The sequence below is a fragment of the Peromyscus eremicus genome, unplaced genomic scaffold (genome assembly GCF_949786415.1).
Source record: "Peromyscus eremicus unplaced genomic scaffold, PerEre_H2_v1 PerEre#2#unplaced_2525, whole genome shotgun sequence".
Lineage (NCBI taxonomy): Eukaryota > Metazoa > Chordata > Mammalia > Rodentia > Cricetidae > Peromyscus > Peromyscus eremicus.
In genome coordinates, this window is record NW_026736759.1 from 1 (window position 1) to 8389 (window position 8389).

The following is an 8389-nucleotide window of genomic DNA, read 5'->3' on the forward strand; positions in this document are numbered from 1 at the left end:
GGTGATGGCATCTTTAGGGGACCATGAGAAAACTGGGATAATGATCAAGTAAGTCCTGGGAGAGCTAACTCTATCATTTGCTGTCTAGTCTCTGTGTGGTGGGAAAGTGCGAGGCTTATCTTAAGTCCTGGCTGGAGTAGTCTATGAGGCTGGACCATCTTAGCTAACCACTTTGAAGTTGTCCTGAGCAATTTGTAGTCACAAGCTGATCTTGGGGTGGTGTTTGCCAGCTTTGTGGCATTATTACAATCTAGGTGGATTCATCATTGCAGGGGCCCATCATCTTCTTGGAGACCTCAAAGGTCACTGTTAGGAATGGTCATGGTTCACTGCCGAAAACTTAAACATTTTAAATGCCATATGCAGCAGATCTCTGAGAGGTTAAAAAACCACAATCTGTTAAGTACATCCAGGGTACACTAACTTAGTTCCTAATTACCTGCTTCAGACTCAAACCCCAAATCACATGTAGGAAGCTAAATGAAGTTTATTTCTAGAATTAGTTAGTACTCTATATGACCATTAATATCACAACAGAATGTTTATATATGCATAATAGTCTCATAGATTTTGAGATAATATTCATGCCTTAAGAAAAGTTTTAAAGATTCAAATGAGAACCAAAGGATGATGAGATTAGGGGCAACAGAATAGTCCCCTAATTTTGGCTTTTTTTTTTTTGTCCCATACCAGGTGGCTATTCTGACATGAGACAGAGATTCTGGATTTTCCTTTAACAAACATGCTTGAGTTTACAGAATGAGAGAGCCATGCTCCAACTCCAAAGCCAGCTTTAAATTTTAATTGAATTGGGACCACAAAAAGATCATTTGTCACTTACGTCTGTAGAGAGCAGGAGAAACAAGCATTTGGGAAGGTTTATGAAATTCTACCCTGTTGGAGGTGGGCTATAACATTATGACAATTTAACTCTTTTCCTTGGGGCATTCTTCTTGTGATGATTCATCCTTATTCTTTAGATGTCTCACTTGTCCAGTGGTCTCCTGATTCTTGTGTTGGATGCTTTTATTCTACCAGAAACACATAAAGAAAAAAAACCTGCCTCAACCCTGACTTTGGGGAGTTTCCTTTTTGGCAGTTTATATCTTTGTTAAGGGCAAAAGGTTTTTGGCAACAGAAGAAGTATTATCTTTTAATTTTAAAAAATTGAAAATTTGAAACTAAAGAGACCTTACTATGTGTGGACAAATATACCCATATTCCTCTTTCTTTTTCATATATCAAGGTTTAATTATATTTATTTTTAGATCACAAAGGACATTCATTTTGAATTTTAACCTGTCTTTCTAGTAACCCTGTAGAGGGTTTTCATAATAATAAGTAAATATGGTATATGACTTCTCTACTATGCAAACCTACCATTTAGGAACTGTATCTGAATTCTGTCCCTAGGTGGTGGGATAAAAGGCATGTGCCACCACCAGCTTGCTCACTATAACTCTAGAATTTAGAATACAACTTAACGTATAAAGATCCGTCTGTCTCTGTTGGGATTAAAGGTGTGGGCTATCACTGCCCTGATCAAACATTTTATCTCAGCTCCAAATCACTCCAACTCTTAAAATAGTGAGAAAACAAGCTTTAATTGTAGTAACCCTTTGAATTTACTTAAGACATTTTAAATCTCTTAAGTGGGTTTTTAATACCAAACAACAAAAATACCCTTCCTGTTTAAGAAGAAAACTCAAAAGCTGATGTCCAAGATGGCATGGACTACATGGCAATCTACAGTCTAACATTCTGGCATGGAATTAAAACATGTTGTTTAAGAAAGCCCATTTTTTTCATTTTATGTCAGCAAGGTAAGTGTGCCTTTGGAAAATTACCATTCAAAAATACTATTATTTTTTATTTTTATTTTTTCACACCTGATCAAATGAAAGGCATTTGTTAGTCTTTATAAGATCAGGAGTTCTCTCCTGTCAAATCTAATCTTTATTAATCTTGATAGTATCCATAGCTTTTCTTCTCCTATGGAAACAAAAGCAAAACCTCTTCCCCAATATAGCACATGTCCTGGTCTCTGTTCTGAGGTCAACACATCTTTAAAATATACAGGTTGAGTTAATTCAGCACTTTTTTTTCTACTATCCAATGTCTCTCTGCAGCTGTCGTTCCTTTCTCTTTAGCATTTAGAAAATTTAAAGTTAATAAGGCACAGTGTAATCTATCTCTGGGGGTGGTGTCTTCATTATCCTTTTCTGTTTATTAAGCATATCTTTTTAAAGTGCAATCAGATCCTTCTATAACTGCTTGCCCTGTAGGACTGTGTGGTATACCTGTAACATGCTTTATGTTGTAAGATGCAAAACAACAAAACAAAACAAAAAACCAAAAAGCAAAACAAAAACAAAAACAAAAAAACAACTGTTTCATTTTACTAGAGACATATGCTGGAGATTGTCACTCTTAATTTGGATGTGTATTCCCATAATGGCCATACTTTATAATAAATGTATAATTACAGAGTCAGCCTTTTGGGAACTTAAAGCAGTTGCCCATTGAAATCCTGAATATGTAACTATGATGTGGTGCACATACTTTAATTTTCCAAATTCTGCAAAATGAAACACATCCATTTGCAAAATTTCATTTCTTTGAGTACCTTTTGGGTTACTTGCTGCAGGTTATTTAGATTATGGTTACACAAAGAACAAGTATGACCTTTTCTTATAGTTTTGTTGGCTTGTTGCCAAGTGATGGAAAAATCTTTCTTCAAACCTTTGCTATTATCATGATGTCTCTTATGAAATTCTGAGGCATCTAGTACATTTCCTACCAATAGCTGATCAATTTCATCATTGCCTTGTGCTAGAGGGCCTGATAGACCCATATGGGATCTGATACGTGTTATATACAACGAGTGATTTCTATTTCTGACTATTTGTTGTAATAAATAACAAAGTTAATTCTGAATCATCTGGAGTAAGTTCAGTGATTCCAATGTGTAAAACAACTCTTTCTGCATATTGAGAGTCCATAACTATATTAAGAGGTCTGGGAAATCTAATAATACCATGAGAATAGCATATGTCTGATTTTTGAACAGAATCATAAGGGCTTTGAGCCACTTTACTTATTTTCCCTGACTTATAATCTGCCTTTCCTGATTTATTTGCATCAGAATAGAATGTAGGGGCTCCAGAAATTGGTGTCCCCTTCACTATATGAGGGAGAATCCAATTAGTTCTTTCTATAAACTGAAGTCTCTTGCTTTGGGGATGTTTGTTGCTAATCTCTCCCAAGAAATTATGGCAAGCTCTTTGCCGGTGTTCATTTTCTGCCTATAATGAGACAATCTCAACATCAGTAAAAGGAAACTACCATTTCTGCAGGGTCTATTCCTTGCTAATTAACGTTTCATTTTTCTTTCAGAATCAATTTAGAAATCTTTTTCTACATAGGTCTTTAACTTTTTTATTCTGTGTGCTAAAAATATCCATTCTAAGACTATCTCCTCTCTGCATAAGAATTCCTGAAGAATGAGCAGAAGATAGAATGACTAGAATACAATCAAGCTCTGGATCCAAGTGATCCACATGTACAACCTATACTTTCTTTTCTACAAGAGCCAATTCTCTCAGACTCAGCTGATAGTTTTTTTTTTTTTGGACTGAGTTGTACTTTTTGTGGTTGAATTATCTGTAAACCTACCTTATATCCTAGATAATTAATAGAATCTCTTCTTTGTATTTTTTCAGGAACAATTTTTAATACCCAACACGGCAAAATTCTCTTTACTTGGTCAAACATTGAGTCAGCCAGTAAGATATCATCTATATAATGGTAAATTATAGATTGAGGGAAACTGTTTACAAATCATTTATAACAGCTGTTGTACAAAATATTGACACAAAGTGGGGCTGTTTAACATTCCTTGTGGCAAGACCCTCCAATGGTACCTTTTAACAGGTTGAGAATTATTTCAAGTGGGCACCATGAAGGCAAATTTTTCTCTATCCTGTTCTTGTGAAGGTATAGTTTTAAAAAAAAGCAGTCTTTTAAATTAATCACTATAATAGACCATCCCTTTGGTAATACGGAAGGCAATGGAATAACAGGCTGAAAAGAGCCCACTGGTGGGATCACCTTGTATTTACAGCTCTCAGATCTGTTACCATTCTCCATTATCCAGATGTCTTTTTAATGGAAAATATAGGCAAATTCTGAGGACTGGTCAATTCTTCAATATGTTGAGCATTTACCTGCTCCTGTACCAGCTGTTCTTGTGCCTGTAATTTTTTTCTGATGTCAGAGGCCATTGTTCCACCCACACAGGTTTGTCAGTTAACCATTTTAAAGCTAGAGCTGTTGGTACCTTTGAAAGACCAACAGCTGTTGTGCCCTGCTTATGTACAACCTGAACGGTCTGTGACTGTTCTTGATAATACCTTTTAATACTTCTCTCAGAAGCATTATTTATTTTTAAGGTTTGTTGAAAGATGAATTTCCAAACAGTCTTATTAATAAAAAACCCAGAGCCAGATACTGGGGTGAAAACTGAGAGATCAGAGAAGCAGAACAAGCCACAGCCAACCTCACCTCACCAACTCCTTGGCTGATCCTGTTTCCACGAATCCTCAGACTAAAAGCCTCTGAGTCCTCATCCCTGAAGGTCTCAGTTGAACTGCTTAACAACCTCTAGTTCCTGGTCCTCATGCCTTATATACCTTTCTGCTTCCTGCCATCACTTCCTGGGATTAAAAGCGTGTGCCCTTCCCAAGCAAAGACATGAGATCTCAAGTGCTGGGATTAAAGGTGTGTGCCACCACTGCCTGGCTCTGTTTCCAGTGTGGCCTTGAATTTATAGAGATTCAGGTGGATCTCTGCCTCCCGAGTGATAGGATTAAAGGTGTGTGTGCCACCACTGTCTGGCCTCTATGCCTAATCTAGTGGCTGTTCTGTTCTCTGACACCCAGATAAATTTATTGGGGTACACAATATATGAACCACAGTTTGTTTCTGAGGTTGGAGGAATGTTAATCTGTGTTTTCCATTGCTACAATAAATCATGTCCCCATAAATTCATGCTTATGTTAGCCACATATGGTTTTAATTTTCCTATCTGTCCTCTGGCCCTATACATTTGACCCATCTTGTATTTTGTTTTACCTGAGATAAGGTTCCAATCCCCAAAAGCTGAATCTCGATCTCCTGAAGAGGCCAATCTGGATGCCAAGATTTGGGTGAAATCATTGTTACAACTGCACCTTTGTCCAGTAATCCTTCAATTACAATGCTGTTTATTCGTAATCTTAGCTTTGATCATGTATAGCAGTTTGCCAAAATACTTGTTTTATGGTCTCTCCTGAATTGTTTATCTACTGAAGCTGTTCTGTCCTTGATCACATGCACAGCAGTGCTGTTCTTAACAGCAGGCATTAAATCTTTTAATTGCTCCGTGGATTAGTTTCTCTGATGCTGACAGGGAATGATTGAGCCAAATTTGGTATTGGGTCCTGTGGGAGGCCCCCAAGGCATTTTCTGATGGCAACAGGTTACCTTGCCTGTCCCTTGTCAATCTGCATTCATTAGTCCAATGCTGGCTTTTGCCAACCTTCTGCATACTCCGGAGGGCTGGGACCTTCCATTTGGATTATCTCTAGAAAAAAACATTGTCTCTAGGAACACCTTGCCTACCAACCCTTTTCAGATGACCTTGCTTACCACAATTAATCATCTGACATTTCGATTTTTCTTAAAAGTTTTAGAAATCACTTTTCCTATCAAAGTAGCAGCCTCCTTACTGGTTCTGTCCCTCTCATTCACAACTTCATGCTCTCTACTCTCTTTAACCTTTAAATCATAGCTCCTCCTTCACAACCAGCATCATTCACATCACTGGTGCTTCCTCCACTACAAAGAGTCAACGATACTTACTCCTTGCCTGCATTTCCTGACCTGCTGAGTGCTCTTCATCCCACAGCCAACCAATGTTGGCTCCAGGTCTCTCCCATGAGAGTTCTAACCTTGAAATCACCCTTTAAAAGCCTTCATTGTCCTGTATGGCATGACCATTCTTGGCCTTCACCTCACATGACATTTGGTGGCCATCAGCAGTGTTGTCTGTCTCCTTTTATGGATCACTTTCCTGTCTAGTCTTAGACTTTCTCTGTATAGCTTCTTATGTGTATGTTTGCTAGCTCCCCCTCCTCCAACGAGCCTGCTCATGAAGTCAATTCCATGGCCTAGGTTTCCCCAGGACCCCTTGAGGTGAGTACTGCCACTTCATGCATGCCATCAGAGTTCCTCTCAGTGTGCTTCCTGGAGCAGCTTGTGTGAAGACCACGAGAAGATGGTAAAATAAGAACATCTAGGCAAATCTCGAGGCCTGAGCAAGTCTGTCTGTGACTAGTGGGCATGGGATGTGCTCCTGGGAGGAAGGATGTTTCCAGGATGTGCTAATGCCCACTAATTACAGAACCTCTCACCTAGTGGCTACCAGAACTTCCAGGCTGACATTAGCAATAGCAGCTCAACATCCCCATCTGGTGGTCCCAAACACCTGTTGTCTCTTTTTCTAATGACAGACAGTACTTGCAATCTAAGGTGGGTATTGATATCATAAAAGGCAAGGGAAAATTAAGGAAGAAAATATATGAATGAGTGTCAGCTCCACGGATGCTCAAGACTGAATCCCATCACTTTATGGCTTATGAAGTGGCAAAGGACAGCTGTTCTGTACTAAAGTATTTTGGGGATGGAATCAAATGGCCACTGTACTGGCTAATTTTATGTCCACTCGACACAAGTCAGAGCTGAAGATTGCTGTAGGCAAGCCTACAGGGCCTTTTCTTAATTAGTGATTGATGTGGGAGTTTCCAGACCACTATGGATGGCAGGTGCCCCCCCCCTCGGGGGCATGGTGGTCCTGGTTGCTCTAAGAAAGCAGGCTGAGCAACACAGTAAGCAGCACTCCTCCAGGGCCACTGCATCAGCTCCTGCCTCAGTTCCTTCCCTGATTTGAGTTCCTGCCCCAACCGACTTCCATGATCGACCTATGTAAGCGAAAGAACCCCCTTCCTCCTCAAGTTGCTTTTATTCATGGTGTTTCATCACAGCAATAGAAATGCTGACTAAGTCAGGTACCTTTCATTTTTCACCCAAGGACAAGAAAACTCAGGACTAACTCTTTCCTTTGGTCTGCGCCACCTGAGTTTGGGCTCTGCTTTTCTCTCCAATGCAAGTGATCTGTCCTCACATGGTCTATGCTATGAAGGATAAAGTAAACATTTAGGAAGAATGGGAAATTTACAAAAAACATAATTCTAATTATGCTTTAACACGACAGTTTTGTCTCTGTGTGGTATATGCATGTGTTTGCGCACATATGTGAATGTGTATACCTGTGGGTGCTCACGCAGGAGCCAGAAGTTGATGCTGGGCGTCTTGCTCTATCAGTCTCCACCTTCTGCTTCTGATCCAGAATCAATGACAACCTGAAGTTCCCAGAGTGACAAGGGTATTTGGCCAACATGTCCCTGGAATCTTCCTCTTTCCACCTCTGAGCACTGGGCTTCCAGGCATATGGCACTAATCCTGTTTTAGTTGTTTGTTTGTTTTGTTTGTTTGTTTATGTGGGTACTGACCTTCCAAATCCAGGTGTTCATGCTTGCCTTTCAAGCACTTTAACCACTGAGCCATCATCTCTGCAGCTATTAACCAAAAATGGTGAAGAACACGTTTAATATCTTCTCATTTAACAGACTTTAAAACCACATTTACAAAATTTGAGAAACCCACTTCTACACAAATACCCTGCACAATTACCCCACTCCTAATCATCTAATGGGAAAGTTTCCTACTTTGCAACATTAGGTATGGGTATGGGTATAAGGTTTTTCATGAAGACTTGACAAGCCACTCATCACTCCCCCAAATCTGATGGACTTTCTCTTCCTATAAGGGAGTATGTTGACATGTTTTTATCATTTGCCCGTCCTTTAATGAACACCATGGCTCTGGGACTGGGTTGTTCTGAACCTCAACCCCTGAAAGCCAACTCACCACCTGCTCTGCCGCAGCCACTGTGAATGCTCTCACTCTGCATTCCTGATCTCATTGCCATAGGCTCTATATGGTACCCCCCAACACACACACACACACACACACACACACACACACACACACACACACACACACACACTCTGCTTGCAATTTGTCAGCACAAGGATCATGAAGTGCCTCCTCTCAGGATATAATCCCATATGTTGTATCCCACCCTCCAGGCAGCACCTGCTCTGCCTACTGCCTCCACCAACATGCCAGCACCTAAACCATGACCTTAGCATCTCTCCCCGGAACAGAAGCAATCCAGAGAGAATGGCCACTTCCACCACCCTGCTTGGCCCTCTAAGCTCATACCATC